Source organism: Alligator sinensis, unplaced genomic scaffold (genome assembly GCF_000455745.1).
Source record: "Alligator sinensis unplaced genomic scaffold, ASM45574v1 scaffold104_1, whole genome shotgun sequence".
NCBI lineage: Eukaryota > Metazoa > Chordata > Crocodylia > Alligatoridae > Alligator > Alligator sinensis.
Genome location: NW_005841867.1, coordinates 278,664 through 297,991, shown reverse-complemented (window position 1 = coordinate 297,991; position 19,328 = coordinate 278,664).

Sequence of the window (19,328 nt, the reverse complement as noted above, 5' to 3'; positions counted from 1 at the left end):
TTCTTGCTTTCTTTATCCTAAATGAGGATGAGTTTAACAGCTTCAGGTTTTGCATATGCTATATTTGAACAAAATACGCTGTAATTAAGCTAGGGCTGTGTGAAACAGCACCATTCTGTTTCGACGGGACAGTATTTCGTTTCAAGTTTTGTTTCATTTTGAAACCGCTGTTCCATTTCATTTAGTCGAAACTGTCACTTTTGACGATTCGCCCATAGGCTATAATGGGGAAGCTCGAAACTGCCTATAACTTTGTCATTTCTTGCCTGATTCGGATGAAACTTGCAGGGATGGTAGTCCCTGCTGAGGCCATGAAGCCTGCCAGTTTCAAGGAGATAGATTCATAGATCCATAAGGTACAGTAGGCCTAGCTTTGATAATGAGTCTCTTTTAATGAAAAAGTTAAATCAATGATACTATGTGCCAGTTATAGGGCTTCTGGAAATATCATTCCTGATTTGTCTGTGGACTTGAGAGACTGACACACTTTACCAACATATAGGGATTGACCCTTATATTTCATAATTAAATGTTATCTGCTATAACCACCAAAACACATCTGTATACTAACCAAAGTTTATATTTATTCTGTGTATCACTTATATGCAGGTTATTCCCACAAAGCCTAGATCCCATTTAACTCTTACCTAAGATCTCAAAATAAGGCTTAAGTGACACTTAACTAATACATGGACCCTGTGCACGTAGTTGAATATCAACTTGTAAAATGAGTGTCACATTAACCTAGATATATATGACTTATCTGTTTCACGTTAGAACACAGTGCTCCGAAATTTTTGATTAAAGCAAGAGGCATGAAAGATAACTACAGCTGGGAACTAACTACAGTAACTTTGTATTGGATCCAGATACCCCAATGAATCACACGAATAGTACTTACCTAAAGTGTCACTGCCCTGTAGGAAAGTAGGGTCTTTTAAAGAGGAATTCAAGTCAGTTCTCTCTGCATTGTAGTAATATGCCAGACAATCTACCTGCTATAAAAAATCTTGACAGAATCATTAGTATACGTAGAGACCAGCTATCTAAGGAAACATGCTTAGAATGTATAGGTTATTACTTTAAAAGGGTTTGAAGAGTAGTTAGTCCAATGAGAAGCCTACCATCATTAAGACAAATACATTTGTGTAAGTCTGGAAACTTTGGTAATAAGATTCCATAAACAACTCTACTCCTATGTCCTGCTACATTTGCTCCTACCATACGTGATGTAAAATTACCTCTGTGAATATATAACAATTATATTCCTGACATGTCATTAGTTTCTGTCCTCAGTGTGCAGTATGGCATATCACTGTTAAATTTGCTTTAGAAAACTAAAGACTATGAAAGACTCACCCAAATATATTCAGTAGCATGGTGAATAGTCTGCCACTATTATTTGACTTGTGGATGGATTTAGGGTGCAGATCTGGTTGCACTGTTTATGGAAGTTTAGTTCTGATTTGATCATGAGGAAATATAAATGAATTAGTTTAGTGTTCTTTGTACCCTCAGCAGTGGATAAATAGAGATGTGTATAATTCAGACACTGATGGTTTTTGTCCTTGGTGTCGTCATATGTTGAAATGGTAGATGGGGATGAGTATCTGGAAACTATATTGAAGGCAAAATGTAAGAATTATTGTGGTCTCTCGACTATTCTGATAGTTTGGTAAATACATTCAAGTACATTTATAAATGCCTTTGATGACTATTATGAATAATCCATTTCTGACTATAACATTTAGTGTTGATTAAATCTTTCACATTATGCCAGAAGACATGTTCTGTCCACCAGCTTGAAACAGGGACGTAAGAGTTCATCAACAGTTGAATAGCCCTTCCTAGGCCTGATATGCAACAAGGCCAGAGTTCAAGAGACCTCATTTAACTTCCACAGGCTTAGTGGAAGGAAAAAAGGTATTACAGTTTGCTCTTAGAAAGATAAACTGTCTAGCAAAACAGAAGGCAGTACACTATTAGAACAAGAAAGATGGTATGAATGAAGAGGAAAGGCCTGGACCTCCCAAATTGCAAGGACCCAAACTCAGATGTTCAGAAATGGGGAAGACACTGGTGGGAAGGATTTACAAAGAAGTATTTGTTGTTTGTGGATAAATCCATACATCTCTTGTGCTGCCCCAAAGGACAGCTTGTGCCGAAGTAGTTCCTTTACAAAGTCTCTTTAACCATCATATGGTTCTTGAAGAGTTAGACTGTGCACCAGAGTGTCCCTGTGGGTGGTGCTCTGGAGAGTGCTTATAAACTACTGCCTGGGTCATATCTGAAGTGTCAGATGTTGACCTGACACTGAACTTGAGGCTGAGGGAAGCTGAGCTGTGGAGTCCCAAGGAGGGGCATCAGACATGGAGGCTGTACATTGGGGGTCTGCCAGAGGGACCACACTTCAGAGACGCTTTCTGGACACACTTCAGCAAAAAAGACCTAAAGGTTAAGTCCAACACAGTAGGACAGTGACTGTCAATAAAGAGTGAGTCAGCCAGAGCTGTAGCAATTCCCTGACTATAGTAGCAAGAGGCTTGAAAGGGCATTTGTGTGCTTTTATTTAATAGCTAAATGGAATGGTTTTAATGCATATATCTGATGGGGGCATCAGTAAATGATTTGGAGCTCATGGTTTGAGTTGCATGACTATTGATACTTTTTAACAGATTGTTGTTTGCCCTGAGCAAGTTCCAGTTAAACTGACAAGATGACATTTTAGGTTTGTCCAGACAAGCCCGCACATGTCTTGTAGCATCTCAAACCCTTTGAGATGCTGCAAGAGGCATGTGTGGGAACAAAAAAAGGTTCCCCACGCTGCAAATACTCCAAGAGAAAAAAACGGGTCAAGGTATGGTCCTGGACCAGGCCCTGAGGCAACCAGAGGCTCAGTCCTCCATAGAGATGCTCTGGTAGCCTGCCAGAGTGTCTTTGTGGTTGGCCCTTTCCCCAGTCCCGAAGCACACTGCAGGCCCATACGGGGCAGGCAGTGGTACAAGCTGCAGGGACCTGGACCCGGCTTCTGCCAGGTAAGTAGCAGGTTGGGGACCTAGAGGAGGGGGGAGGAGACCTTGGGGGAGGCCCTGCCTGGCGTGTTCCTTTCCCCACCCCCAATTCATTCCCCCAGCTCCCTGCTTGCTCTCCAAGCCCCCCCTCCCCCACTCACTGGCAGTAGCAGAGAAGGAGCAAGAGACTGGAGAGAGCAGGGGAATATCTCCAGCTCATTTCCAGGGGCTTGTCTCCAGCCCTCTGCTGGCCTCCAGCCTTGTCTCAAGCAGAATGAGCAGGAGCCCCAGGAGACGTGCTGGAGACATTCCTCTGCTGTCTCCAGCCTCCTGCTCAGGGGCGACGTGTAGGGGGTCCATGTGGGTGCGTGTGCACCCCTTGCGCATGGCGGTGCACCCCCTGCAAAAAGGCACTGCCAACACTGTCAGCAGCGCCTGCAAGCGCTCACCACCCTGGCAGTGTCTGCAGGTGATCCATGATCGCCCCTGGCCATGTCTGCGGGTGGTCACTGACCCCCCCACCAACAGTGCTGGTGGCATCTGCAAGCACTCCCCACTCGCCACCACCAGGCTCCCACCGCCATACTTCCGCCATTGCAAGCACAGCCGTCCCGCCCCCCAGCTGCTAGGGGTATGGGCTGTTCATGCTCCTGCTCATTCTCCAGCCTCCTTGTTCCCCTGCTCATCTCCAGCCTCCTGAGGCTGGCCCCAGGCTCTAGCTCCCCCTGGCTGCAGATCTGGGAGGAGCCAGACAGGGTTATTTTGCCCCAAGTGGTACAACTTTCTCCACAACAAAGTGCATGTCCGGGCATGTGTGCTGAGGCAACAAGCCCTGGCTCAAATTTGCACTGCTTCTATTTCAGCTGCTGCAAATGCACGTCCTTGCATGTGTGGACACGCTCTGTCTGTCTGTCTTTAGATAGATCTTAAAGTCTAAAATTCAGAAAAGAATAAATTTTATACTTCAAAAGTCTCCAGGGACAATCCCAGGGGTGCAATGTCAATATTCCTAGTGGTCATTTCTATGGTTTGCCCTTCCTGGACAAATCTAAAGAAGGTTAGTTATTAAAAAATGGAGGTATATTATAAGGAATATTCCCTATGAACCTTCCCTTAATGGATCAGATGTCTAGATAGGGTAAACTAATGTAGCTTCAGTGGAAGTCTACAACAGGGACAAACTCACCCACCACATGCACATTGCTTCTCTCCCTGCTTGAGCACGTGAATTCATTAAAGGTTAATTTTTTGTCATGCCCTCATTCTCTTCCCAATGCTTTCTCCTATCACCACAGGATGATGCAATGTGATATCACCTCAAGGCACTGAGCCTTGTTATAAGAGCCCCTAAAATTGATGACACTTTCTTCCCGTTTTAATCTATTGTATCCACCAGTGAAAGGAAGCCTCCTACTCCATTCATTCAGGATTTCCTTTACCCACCATGGATGTAATACACCTCTGATTCATGCTCTGCTTGAAACCAAAAAACCCATCAATTCTGACCCATCTGTTCAAAAAAGTTATTAAATATCACTGCTGGGAACAACAAAAAGGAAATATTTTTGTATAGGAAGGAGTATTTTCCTGTATCCAGCAGATAGCCTGACTTGTAAATGAAATCAAAGCTAATGGTAAATCCATTTGTTGAATAAAATTCTGAAAAGAAAAGTCAATATCCTCTTTTCACTGTGTGCTTGTAAACTTTTGTGACAGATTATGTCCACATAATGCTGTTTGTTCACGATGCCAGTGAAACCATTTGAACAAATGTGACATTTTCCTTTAATACTTGACATTCATTAAAATAAATCATGTAAAAAGAACAATGGAATATAAAGGAAGCACATAAGTGGGACTTCTCCTCCTTAAGATTTTGACAGTATTTTCCTTACCTTACTAGAGGGAAGTACTGGGGAGTGAGACCACATACCTCCTTTAACTTTTTCAACCTTTGGGTGCATCTACACATGCAGTTCACTGTGCAGTAGACTAATTTGCTGCAGTATAAAGCTTCACAGTCTACAAGTGTGATGCTATTAGACTGCAGCAAACTAGTTTTTCCTGCCATAAGACAGTACTATCTTACAGTGGTGAAAATAATTGCGCCCGAATGCATGTGTAAATGCTGACCCAGGCATACTTTGGGCCTGGGCCCTGTCTGCCTAGCAACGGAGCTTTGCATGCTGGGGCACTTTTGTGCCCCAGCCAGCCCCTCTGCCACCTCCTGAAGTCTGGGACTGACCCCTTGGGTCCCTGCCAGCTCAGAGCTACTCCATCCTGGCTCAAACTGCTGCAGTCTCAGGTGCAGCACCTGCATGTGTGCCCTGGACTGCAGCAATTTGAGCATCTACACATGCCATTAAAGCGCCATGATAAATTCCAGCACAATTGGCAAGCTAGAGCAGTGATTCTCAACTGTGTTGAGCCAATAGCCCACCTTAACCACTTCAAAGTGACCCAAGACACACTAGAGGTATGTATATAAAGTAGGCCAGCTTTATGCCTAAAGCTGCCCCCAGTCCTACTTCCAATCCCACACATAATTGAATAATCCAAATTCAGACACCATACTCACCACCTCCCATCCTGCTCGCAGCTACCTCCTTCTAACCCTCTGGCCAGGCCTACAGCTCATGTCTGTAATGGTCCCTATTGTCAGACATACCACAGAAGCACTTGAGCTGGCCCCTGAACTGGTTGACACCTGGCCCCACAAACAGTTCTCATGGTGAGAGGCAGCATCATGTGCAGTGTCTTGGCAAAACTCTGGGAGTATGTAGGACTGTCAGCTGACCACCCAGACTCCCTCACATCCACTCCCCATAACCCACCTGATGAGAACCAGTGGGCTAGAGAACACCACTCGAAAGACTAACAGACCTTTGAACTGTCCTACTGGGCATTGCTGGCTCTGATCACCAGCCCAGCAGCATTTACAAAATAGTGTGCTCTGCAGTTTATTTTTAATAAACTCATTTACTCTCAGGAAGGTTTCAATCACTACGATTTAATTTTCTTTTCTATAATAATCTCTGCTTCACATTGTTTCCTTAATAAAAAGCACTAGGTTTGGAGACTGCAGACCATGATCTTCATTTGAGGACCCTTCCTGGAAATTGAAAAGGCAGGTAGCAACAAGCCAGCAGAGTGATTCTGAAATGATCTCATTAATCTGTTTGGGAGCCATCACATTCAGAAATGCAAACCAGTGGGTTTCAAATGTCTGCTTAGTTTTCCTATGTAAAGCCTTCATTTAGGGTACTTAGTGGCAAAGATTAGGTTTAGGGTTTTTTGTAATAACATACTGCATCATCATTTACTCCCAATATTAATTTCCCTAAAGATTTCAGTGACCTTTGCAAAATAAAATCAAATGGGATTGACACATTTGTTTTAGAAGATGCTAATCAATATCTATTTTGTTAGCCAATATGGTTATGTCTGCTGTTATTGTGATTTATTTCACTTGTGTTGACCAAAAGTGGTTGAATGGGTGATAAGAGTACTAAAAATGGCAAGGGTTAATAAATTCAGATGAGGTTGTCATCTTATTACCAGAAAGCAGTAAGTGAAGCACAGCCATTTAATTAACCTAGTCGCAATGAATTTCATGCAACACACAGTTAACACTCCATCTATTAAAACTGTGAAGCAGATGGTAGTGAGTAGTTTTGTCTGCCATAAATAGGATACCAATTTAAATTATTTGCTGGATGGGGTTTTATAGGACAAAATTATCTACAAATTAAGTGGTAGGATACTTCATTATCTAAGACTTTTTTAATGTATGTAATGTTCTTGCCCCAATGGTTTTAAAATCCAATACTTTCAAGAAGTCTCAGACAGCTAGAAAAACAAGCCAAATTGTGAGGCTTTGGTGCTGGGCTGGTAGAACATAATGCTTTCCAGGTGGGGCATTTATTTCCTATCCTGAGCTCAGTGGTGGGGAGTTACCTTAGATCCAGAAGCATGAGAACTGATATCCATTATAAGTTTTTATTTTCACTCATATCTCTGTGGAGATTTTTCCTGGTCATATAAATGTCTAATCCTAGTTGAATATTACACAATTGTATCTCTCAATACATAGACAGTTTCTCCGTTGCTCTTGATAAATATTTGTGATAGGTATTATCAAATGTAACATTTTCCTTTCCATTTCACACTGTGTTGAAGAACATTAAGTTACTACATGATCGTACAAGAGATTTGCATGCTAGTAATTTGTGGGGCCTGTTACAGATTACCTGTATATACATTGCCATATGGTCTGTAATAGAAAATAAGCACTGTTTCTGAATTCTGTAGTTAATGCACTTCTTTTGTGGGTTTTTTTTTTAGTAACTTGGAAGAGGTCATTTTTGAGTTCCTTGCATTCCATATAAAATGACTGAATAATGAAAAAATTAGCTTTCAAATCAGTAAAAATAGTGGTAAATGTTGCCATCTTTATATTGCAAAGTAAGAGAGAAGTATGCACTTAAAAACCACAGATATAGAACAGAGTTTCACGTGTCCATCTAAGTTCTGACATGGTGGGAATGTATCAATTCTTAGATTAACTTTATACCCGAAGTTGCTGTCTTTACATACAATTGAATACTCTTTATATCCAATTCATTATAAGAATTCTAGGGAGAAGCAAAGAAACTTCACATCACTTTTCGACTCCAAATTGCGCATGAATTTCATTTGCCAGCTAAAAGCACTTATTTGCAATGGGAATACAATCATAAGTGGGGAGCAAAAAACAACCACCTGAGTCTGTAAAGCAGATAGGTCACTGATCTTGAGAAAACACACTGCTTCCTCCAAGATTTGACAGAAAAAAGAAATGGGCTCTAAAAAACAAAAGAAAACCAATCTGAAGGACCCATTCAATTCTGGGTTCCCTTCCTTCTTTTTAAAATGAGTCCAGGCGGTAATGTCTGCCTTTTGTAACCAAGGTTCATTAAGCTCATAGATAGATAGAGAGTATGCATTCATTTCTTTGAATAACTCTCTGAGACTCCTTTATTTAAATGACTTTTTGAGTTTTTCTCCATAGAGAGACACGAGGCAAGGGTGCCCCTTGTCACCTCTACTGATTGCTATGTCCATTGAAAGGCTTGCAATAGCTAGCAGAGTGTCTCAAGAGATTTGGAGCATCGCAATCCCTGACAAAGGACATGAATTGCTCTTTTCACAGATGACGTGTTGCTTTATATCAGTAAAACACAACACTTTAAAGAGGTCTTTTTAGAACGCTACCATACTATATCCAGTTTTGATGTAAATATGACTACATCAGAGGTGCAACCCCTTAGGCAATCTTTCTCCTTCATTTTCTATGCCAAAGGCTCTCCAAGGGATTCAAATACTTCATGGTACAAACCTCACCCAATTTAAGTGAACTAATAACACTAAATCTACAGTCCTTTTTACATCCTTCATGTTATATAGATGGCAGAGAAGGCATAATTTGCCATTATTTTTTGGTTGAAATTAATACTTATTTTTATAGTATTTATAATTTTGTATGACATGCAAAGAGCTCAAGAATCGCCTTTTTCTAAAGGTTCTAAAGACCAACAAAAAAACCAAAGGAAGTATATGACCTCCTCCCCCCCACGGAAACTCTGTAGGTGGATAGCTTGATTCTAATCTCTTCAGAACTGGGCCCAATCTGGCCCCTGGCACTGTCTCATCTGGCTCATGGGGCTCCCCACAAGTGTGAAAATTTGGTGATTGGGGAACAGTGGCATCGCTGCCCTGCTGACAAATTTTAAAACTCATGGGGAGCCCTGCAGGATGAAAACCGTGTCCCTGAAGACTGGATAAGGTGCACAGGGTCATATAGAGGCAACACAAGACCCAAACCAGGTGTCCAGGTCTGGGCAGAGGCAGCACAGAGCCCAATCCAGCTCATGGACCTGCTCCATGCCACTCATCTGATCCACAGGGCCAAAAAATTAGTCACCATTAGTTTACAGCAACTCAAAGCTCTCAAACTCACTGGAAAAATATCAAAGCAGACAATTGTTGCTATTTTTTCCCTAATAGATAATGCAAGTCCTTTCTGCTTTCTTGGGATATCAGACAGTGCTAGGGACCATGGTGAAACATGGAAAAAGATAATCAAATTACCTTGGTAAAATGCCCAACATTTCACTAACTTTTATTCATTTCAATTAAAATTCATTTGGGCTTTTGAGATAAGGCGGCAAGAATTTTAAAAGACAGTCACCATCTTTTAAAATATGAGAGTTTTTCCAGATTGTGATTCTAGTGAAATATAGACCAGCTCAAAAGTAAATGTAATCTATTTCTTGAGCTTTGTGTGCGTGTATTGTGACATAGACACACCTATATTCACACACCTATAAATTAATCCCCTCCTAGAAATCATTATTAAAGCAGAAACCCCACAGCTGATGAGGAGTCGATTAGAAAAAATAAACAGTAGCCTAACACAAAGCTATTATCTCTGTTGCACTGAAAAATATTGTCCAATCCCTCTGCTGGGAAACATGTGCAGAAGCTTATATTCAGCTGGTCTAAATTTATAATTGCCTGCATAGGGCTATCGTAATATGCACCAGCTGAGGATTAAACACCATATCTTAAAATATATAACTAACAAGGCGTTTATGTGAGAAACTCTGGGGAAAGGCCCGTGGGGCAGCGGGGATCACCCCCCGCCAGGCAGGAACTTTGAGTCCGGAGTTTTTCTCGTTTTGTTTTGTTTTTCTTAAAGGGCTGGAGCTGGCCTGGGCAGGGCACCTGTTGGGGGGGGGGGGCTGGGGATTGAGAGAGTGGTTGGGGGGCTCGTGCAGAGCCCCCCGTGCAGCATGGGGCAGTGGGGGCAGGAGGGATTGCCCCCCCTCCCCTTCCTGCCCAGCAGCACCCGCTGAGTAGGGGCTTTTTTTTAAACAAGTAACAAGAGCTGGGCTGGGCAGAGCAGCCATTGCCAGGCTTGAGGGGATGGGCTTGGCTAATTCAGAGATTTGGCAGCAGCCAGATTGATTCGGGACAGGCATTCAAATCACCGAATCAAATCATTGTCCCCTGAATCGGCTGAATCTGAAGTGAATATTAACCACTTCACACAGGCCTAGTATTCATACTGCATAGATTTCACTATTTTCCTTCAGCTTTGAAGAAAATAAATCCACACTTGCCTTTAAGATGTGTTAAGTGTGATTATCTGCTATTCTAAAAAAAACCACAGATATTATTTATGAACTTGCTGAAATATATCTTTATTTGGGGCATCATTTCATATTTTCGTTTTTAAACCTGAATTCTACATTAAGCCATAGCACCATGGTAATGTAGAACAGAAGTCTATATCTATGGTGATGAAAACTGAACATACTTTAAGACCTAGATGACAGAAGCAAAAATATTACAGTCTTAACCTCCTGAAAACAAAATACCAGATCGATAATTCCAAAGGAAGTTTATAGTTATATATGGGGCACAGGAAGAAATATCCTAAAATGTTACTAAATAATAAATGAAACAGCCCTAGTCACATTTATTAATAATACTTAAGCCTCATATGTCATTTTTCTTCAATAGATCTTTAAGTGTCTTGTAAAAAGATTAGTATTTTACCCCCATTTTAGAGATGGGTAAATTGAAGGTAAAATGAGATAAAATTACCTGCCTATGCTTCCCCCACAGGCCAGAGGCAAAATTGGGAAGAAATCACAATTCTCCTGCATAGCCTTATAATAATGTTTTTTCCACTAAATCCACCCTGCTCTTTAGTACATTAATTAAATAATATATTGATAATATAGATTAGGTATATACAAAGGTAAGTTTATTATTTACAACAACTAAAGACTAAGATGCTAGTGGCAAACAGCAGAAAAAGGTTGAGTCCCAGGCTTGAGATTCTGCTGTTTCGATTGGTGGAGCCCATCTACCAATCAGGGGGCAGCAAGAGAAATGAAGTCATGCCCTTTTCCTGAGGGGAGGGGGAGAGAAGCTCCTTCGGACCTGATTGAAGACTGTAACACTCTCAGGTCTAGAAGACTTCAGGAGCAGAGCCCCTGGAGCATATAAAAGGAGCTGTGTGCCTAGCATGAGGGAGATGCATTGGGGATGGAGAGGAGAGAAGAGCTGCTCAGTAGGGCAAAGCAATAACCCAGGAAGAGCCCCTGAAGACTTCTATCTGTGGGGAGCTGCAGATGGCCCCAGCAGTTAGGCTTTTGGTGCGCAGCACGGCATCTGGACCCTGGGAGCTACGTGAGGTGGCTCAGGTCTGCACCCTTTGGCATGTGGCCAGAGACATGGTGCAGAGGCCGGCGCATGGAGCAAGATCTTTGGAGCCATTTGGGTGGTTCAGGTCCCCAATCTCTGCACGAGGCTGGGAGCTCAGTGCAGGAGGCGCTGCATGGAGGGTGAGAGACCCTGGGAGCCGCTTGAGGTGGCTCAGGTCTATAGCAGCTGGCACAAGGCAGCAGCTCAATGCAGACGACGCTATACAGAAAGAAGGTCTGGGAGCAGATTGAGTCCCAGTGCTGCACAAAGCTGTCCGGGCCTTCAACCCCTAGCACAAGGCAAAGTGCCTGTTACACGAACCAGTGCATGTGGCCCTAAGCCAGGCCAGCAGCAGCAGAGTCAGGAGGCAGGAAAGCCCAGCAGGGAACAGAGCTCGACCTGGAGAGCGGGAGGCAACCCTCCAGGACTGTGGAGTAGTAAGTTACCCTGGAGAGAGGGTTCCTACAGAGGAGGGACCCCCAGGGTTGCAAAGGGGCACCATGTGGGCTGCTCCTGGGTGACAGCTGGGGGAGGGCCTAGAGGTCTCTGGGGTCTCACTCTCCTTTTCTTTCCCCCACCTCCTTTCCTGTAGTGGTACCTTGGGAGTGGGGGCCCTGCTCTGGAGGGCTCCCAGGTAGTCTAAGGATTGCCGAGTATATTTGTAGACTGTGCCTTATAGTTTATGTGAATAAGTTGAAGTAATAGTTTGTATATTAACAGAGTTATAAGGTTGCCTGATCAATATCCTTTGTTCTGGGTTCTATCATTCATCTGTGTATTTTTTAATAATAATTGGGAGGGTGTAATATGGTATAGGGTTTATTGTTTTGTAAATGTGTGTGTATCCTTACCCTTTAATGGTTTTGTTGTAATAATAAATTTGTATATAGTTAAGTAATTGATTAACTGGACCTAACTCTATAGGGGATGGAGGTGGCCGCTGGGCTGTTGTGTCCCTCTGCAGCACACTGCCCTGCCAATAATTCCCTCAACTGGAGAGAGGAGCACAAACCCGTGTACACCCGGGCTACATAACTTATGCTCCTCAGCAGGTTCACTACTTTGTTTTTCTGTCTCCTACCCACCTTGCCTCTCACAGCACTGCCCTCTCCCCTTTCCTTACCCTTTGTAGTCTAATCAATGTTTTCTATTTAGAAGAAAGGGCCAGGTTTACTTTCTAGGAGTTCCATCACTAATAACATCACAGCTCTGCTTCCTGCAGTTCCTTCATCGCATTTGATGAAGTAAAGTCTGTAAGTTTAAAAAAAACTACCCTGCTTTCTGCCTGACTTCAGGCTAAGATGGCTAACTACCTCTCCCAGGATGAAGAAAGAACAGGGCCAGATGAGATGGAGCAAGGGAGGCTTTATCTAGGAGTAGCTTGCACCTGTGGCAGTAACCTAGGTGAGACCTTGTATACCACTGATTCCTTCTTAGGCACAGAAAATGAAAGAGGATCCATCCAGCAGCATCTCCTTTTGGTGGTGGGGACTCAGTTGGAGTCCTCCATGCCAACAACTCTCTAAAAGAGTTGCAGCGCTACAGAAGTTGCTTTGAAATAGGATTTCTCTAAAAAGCTGTGATACTTTAAGCAGCGAAGCTGCAGTCAGTGAAAGCAGAAGTGAAGATGCTTAGTCTCTGTTCAAACTCAGAGCAGCAGACAGGCTAACTACAGCTGGCCCCAGTTACTGGAGTGTGACTGCTGTCAGCTGTCTAATTACCTGCAGTCGGTCGCCATTACCTGCCAGGGTGGGGCTGCCTGCATATAAGGGTGGTCTGCTCAGTAGTCACAGCTCACTCAATAGGTTACTTGTGTGTTTCTGTACTTCTCACTAGAGTCTGTTGCTAGTTCTGCCCTTGAGCAGCTGGGTAGTTAGCTGTGTTAGCCTGAAGTCGGGAAGTAGGCAGGATAGGTGCATATGCACCTTGTAAACCAACTAAATAAGATGTATAGAGAGCACAAGCTTTATAAGCTGCCCTTACCTGAACCCCTGAGTCCTGACCAACTGGCTTCTGGTCCCACAGGCTCAACAAGATTCCAGTTTGGTGCCCTACTTCCTGACCTGCTTGTTTGTGACTCTAGTTCACATATTTGCTTTATTCCCTTGCCAGCTCATGACTCGGATATCAAACCCTGACCACCCATGTTCTACTTCCCTGACAGCTTGAAGTGTTAGGAGCAAATTGGGAATCTAGCTGAAGTAATCTGGCCAGGGCCTCCCTCCTCAGCAGCAGCTCCTTCAGCTGGGATAGGCTGTAGAGCCTCAGAATTGCACAGTGTGTCAGATGTGACGTCAAGCCCTTTTGGACTTCCCTGAAGTAGTACTATGGAGCTTGAGTATAGTATAATGAAGGGAGGAGGCACTGGCTCCTGACTGCATCAGCCACTCAGCGATGGGAGGAGTGAATCGGGACAATTGCCAAAAAACTTTAGAGTAACCCTTCCTACTGTTAATTTATTATCCAAGTTTTTAAACTTGGTAACACTGCTTTACTTTTTTATTAATAAAGTCCTTTTTGGCTAACCCCTTGGACTCTATGCTTATGCCCAAAAAGTATCATTTAGTTTTGTCAGGTTTCTGGGTGGGTACTTGAGGCAGTGTTACGTTATTAGTGTGGAACTCCTAGAAAGTAAACCTGGCCCTTTCTTCTGATAAATAGTGCCTGGCAGGACCAACATTTAACATATTTACATTGTCCTCCAAGATATAAGGGTAGCAACTTTTAAAAGAATGTAATTGTCTTTAAAGAAGGAAGCGTAGGGGACTCTTATATAGCCTCCTGCCCTTCAGAAAAAAAACCCTAAATATTAAGAAACCAGACAAAGTCGAGACACAGTGATGAAAAATGTAGAGCCCAAAGTAATAGATTCAGATTTGTTTATTTGAGTTTTTTAATGATCAATAGCAGATGCAATAAAAGGCATCAAGAGATGGTGACCACCTCACTGGCTGAGGTCACCAAACTATTTGAATATATCAAATAAGCAACATCCTTTAATCATGGAATGATGCTCCATTTTCTGGTTCTGCTCCTGTGAATAACAGCAGAAATAATGAGGAAGACGTCAGCAAGGGTAATATATATGGGAGCAGAGATCATTTGGGAATGTTGGGATGAGAAGTTGTTACAAACATCCCCCTGAAAGTTACAGTTGATAATGCTTTGTGGCCTTTACTGTAAGTAAATGAGTTGCAGGAAGGAAGTGGAATAATCCTAGGTAATAGAGGGGTAATTTATGAGACAAAATCACCTGTCATATCTCTAGCTTGATGCACATAGTGAATTTAGGACTTGAAATGTTGCCACTTACACTCCAATAGATAAGTATGTGGCCAAAAGAAGAGCTTGTATTGCAAATGTGTGATTTGGCATGTGATCTGGCATGATTACAATTAACAGCAGAAGTTTAGTGCTCTATTGACTTGTGTAAGATCATAGTATTGCATAAGAATGTGCAACCTGAAAATAGGAGTAGGCCCAGAACACTGACCGGAGGAACAGGCTTTTGTTACACACTGCAGCTATAGAGGCTTATCTTAATGCCCTCTTTCCTAAACCGCCTCTATTTTAAGCCTCTGGCAGTGTGTTTCAAGGCAAGAATCATGTAGGGAGGCTACATAACAGACTATATCAGTCATCCCAGGTTAGAAAAAATTATTAATGACTTTAAGCAAACTATTAGTGCTATTTTCACCTAGTCATTCTAAAAATCTTTCTAAGATCACTGACCACAATAGTGTCTCCTGTTTAGAATTTCAGATGTTGGTGGGTGTGGAACTATTACATCAGTCATGTAAAATGTACAGAGACTTCTTTCAAGCAATGTGTCTTTCAAAACAAAAGTAAAGTCCAGAATTGCATATCTGTTTTAAAAACAGTGTGCAGAGAGTGATTTCCAAGCCAAAGTCTGTCTCAGAGCTCTGCTGTACTCTTGGATAAATGAACAAACCCTTCCCTAGCTGGCAATGGTGGCGATTTTCAGAAACTTAGGAGTTTAAAGAAATGATCTGACCTGTAAAAGCACTGAATGGTCAACAGCTTGCAGTGGACCCTGGGCAGGGAAGGTGTTCAGTGTTTCTGAAAATCAGACCATTTAGGTGACTAAATATGAACTTAATAACCTAACTTTAGGCTCCATTGGATAAAATGGCAAAATTATTTGTTCAAAAGGGATCTGAAAGGATTTGGATGCCTGGAGATATAGGTAGGTGCCTAGTGAGACTTGAAAGGCTCATTAGCAGTCTAGGTGCCTACCTGCTATTCACCTCAATGGTCAATACCACCAGGTACCTACCTGCATTCTTGGGCACCTAAATACCTTGGCAAATCTGACTATGGATCCCGTTAAAACAGCAAAGATACCCAAGTATTGCCATACCTAGCACCCTGCTGTCTATAAGCACCTCTGCCAGGACTTAGGCCCCAGGCCCCCATATGATGCATGAGGAGAATATGATGCTTATAGAAGGAATCACAAGCAACCAGCTGTGCAGGGACTCGCTTATGGTGGCCAGGAGTGAAATACCTAGGACTGTGGTGCCTAAATGGTGGATTTAATTGCCTAAAAAGGGAGATAAGATCCTATGTACCTGTGAGGATCTGGCCTTTAGGAACACAAACATTACTTGCTTCTAAAAAGATTTAGGTTCCTCAAATGCCTATTTTGCCAAATTTGAAAACAGGACTTTGGCTCCTGAGCCACTTACTTGCTTTAAAAATTATACTTATTTTTTAATATCTTGACAGGTACAATAAATCATAAAAACTTCAGTTTAAAAATCTAAAGAAAACTGGATTTTATTTTATTTTTTTTAAATTTCACTCTGTAGATACAAAATAAAGCCTTGTTTAGGTTATAAAGGAAAAATATTTACTATTAGTCCACAATCATGGAAATAATTAAGTAGCAGCCCTGTAGTCAAAGCATTCTGTGCATGCATACTAGCAGAGAATCATTTCACGTGTGCTGAGCGTTCTCCAGCAGTGTGTGCTATTACATGCTGGAAGCCATACAGCCTACAGGGTATTTCAAGCACTTAACGCAGAGAACTGGGTTACCTTGCTCTCTCTGCTGCTGATTCCCTGGGTGAGTGAAGATAACAGTATTTATCCACCTTTCCCAGCTCCTTAACTGAAATGTCATAAATAAGTGCCAAGCAGCAGTATTTAAGACCACATTTCCTTATCTTTTAATTATGGTAAGTATGTTAGAGTATTGGGGTTTTTTTTTTTTCCTAATCTGGCCTTTTATGACCAGTCACTTCATATGTGATAGAAGACACCAGAGGGGTTTTAAAATTCCTTATAAAAACTTCTGATGTTCACTTCAGTTTAAGTTAGTTTCCCTTCAAATTTGTGACAAGAGCTGAGGCCACCAATTAATGTTGCTTGTAATACCTCCTGTTGTCATTCGGATGCTACCCCATTTCTCATGGGAGAGTATCAATGTACTGTACATTGCCAGTGTACACTGCAGCAAAATCTATGGGTACGTCTACACCACTAGTCGGCAGTTTCAGTGAGGGCTCCTGTAGCACAAATATAACTTTAATCCAAATAGCAATGTGAAAAGGCCATCTGACACTGACATTTCCAGTTGTACCTGGTAGCACTGCTAATAGCCTGTGCCTGAGGGCAGGCTGGACTCTATCCTGTCTCCCTCCATTGCTAGGGTAAGGAGAGATGTGGGGCTGTCAGATGCACAGTTCTTTCTTCCTGACTGTCAGCCCTTATGCTGCTCAAAAGCTGTCTAGTCTGTTTAACCCCTATTTGAGCAGCATCCATGAGTCTAGGAAGAACTCCCAACCCCCCCCCCCCCCCCAAAAAAAAAGTGAAATTTGAAAACTACACATGTCCCTGTGAGTCAGCAGGACTGCCAGAGCCAGATGAAGAGGCTACAACAGTTATATAATCAAGCCAAAGACAACAGTAGAACAATACAGACGGTTGCCAGCAAACTGCCTCTGCTTCCAAGAACTGAATGCAGTTCTCATGACCACGCCCTACAACTAAGCCTGATGGCTAATATGACCCCATTTTTCAGCCAACAGCTGTCATGCAGAGGCTACAGGAGGCTGTCCCAGAAGACTGGGAGCCATCGGTCACCAATCTAGAATTAGTCTCAGAATTGACCCTCGACTTGCACCTCAAGGGCTCCACCCCCACAGATGTCTTCAGGGACTCCCCACAGCACCTCTTGGAGCTAGTCCCTCAGTCTGGTAAGTGAAATCTGGCTGCTTTTTCAATTTTTCTGCTTGAGGGAAGAGGTCTCTTTGGACAGTCCATGCTCCTGAGGATGTGGAAACTGTCTGCTTACAGGGCAAGAGCTCTAGGAGGGGGAGACAGCCATGTAGTCATGTATGACCTCCCAACCATATATATGAGCTCTGTGTCATGCTGGTCAGAGACAGACCAGAGGCCACACAAGCCATTGCTTAGGCACTAATCCCCACACAGGCATATTTTTACAAGCACCTCTTCAGCTGAACTTCTCTATTTGGTGCCCATTCAACTTTTAGAAAGGATATGAGGATGTAGGAAAAGGTTGTGGGTCACTGACCCTCCCACATCTCCTTTTCTCCACAATAAATAGGGAGACCTAGAGGCAGGGCTATGCAGTAGCAGGGGGAAGACTTCACCTTTGACACTGCACTTGTACATCACCATGCTGGGCAGTTGAGAAGTTGAAAGGATGGGGGTGGGGAGTAAGAGGGAGAAAATATGATGGACAGGTACTACTGTTGCTATTCTCTGTCTCTGGTTCTGTTGTTTCTCAGTTGGCACTTCACATTTTGGTTGTGATTCTGATTAAATTCATTCTAGTGTTTTTTGTTCCAACATGTACATAGTTAATATATTGCTTTTGGCTTTAATCTGTAAATAGCAAACATATTTTCTCCATTTGAGCACTAGACATTGTCTAACCATTGTTATATTTTGTCTGGGTTTAAGCTATCATGGCCACTTGCATCTTGGTTGGGAAACAAATTGCTAAGCTGCTTTTTATTTTCCCCTAGTTGAGCACTTTTATGCAGCTTATTGATTGTTTCCTCTTTTGGCTGTTTTTTTTATTTATTGTGGTCAGCTGCACTTTGGTTTGAGATGTAGTCTCTGCTTTCGATTGTTCAGATTATGCACGGTCATTTTCACATTCTCCCTTTTTAAATTTGTGTGTTTCCTTCTTCCTTTTAGTCATGCTCTATTTTGGAAACATTAACTGTTTAAGAAAGTTTTACCCCACAAAACTGCCAGCTGTCTATGTGCCCTTGCTTTGCCTTTTTGAGACTGAGAGAGTCATGGCTTGGAAGAATGTGGAGTAAACTAGTGTTCAAGGCCTCACAATTCAACCTCACAGGCTCACCATCTTGAGGGTCTGGGCCTGAAAAGGACATAATGAAGCTGACCCTAACAAATGCATAGGCACAATCCTGACCCACTCAGCTCTGTGAAAGGCCTAAAATAAACAGAGCTGGATACATTCAAGGCCTTGCAACAGAGCCAGTGTCCCATCATACCCAATGCCTTATAATCAGGGATCCTGGTTTTCTCTGATTTAAAAAAAAAATAAAAAAATCCCCAAATATCAGATTTAAAAGAAGTAATCTAAAATCTACATTTTTGTGATTTTAAAAAAAAAAAAAAAATGAAATGCCACCTATATAATCACATAAAATGTAGATTTTAGGTTACTTTATATAAATCTGAAAATATAGATATGACTGGTGTTTCATTTTAATCATAGACTTATAGAATCCTAGAAAGTTAGGGTTGGAAGGGACCTCAGGAGGTCATCTAGTCCAACCTCCTGCTCAAAGCCATCCCCAACTAGGTCATCCCAGACAAAGCTTTGTCTAGCCAGATTTTGAAAACCTCCAAGAATGGGACTTCTGCCACCTCTCTGGGTAACCCGTTCCAGTGTTTTACTGCCCTCCTAGTGAGAACATTCTTCCTAATATCTAACCTAAACTTCCCTTGCTGCAACTTGAAACCATTGTTCCTTGTTTTGTCATCTGCTACCACTGAGAACAGTTTAGCTCCATCCTCTTTTGAACCCCCTTT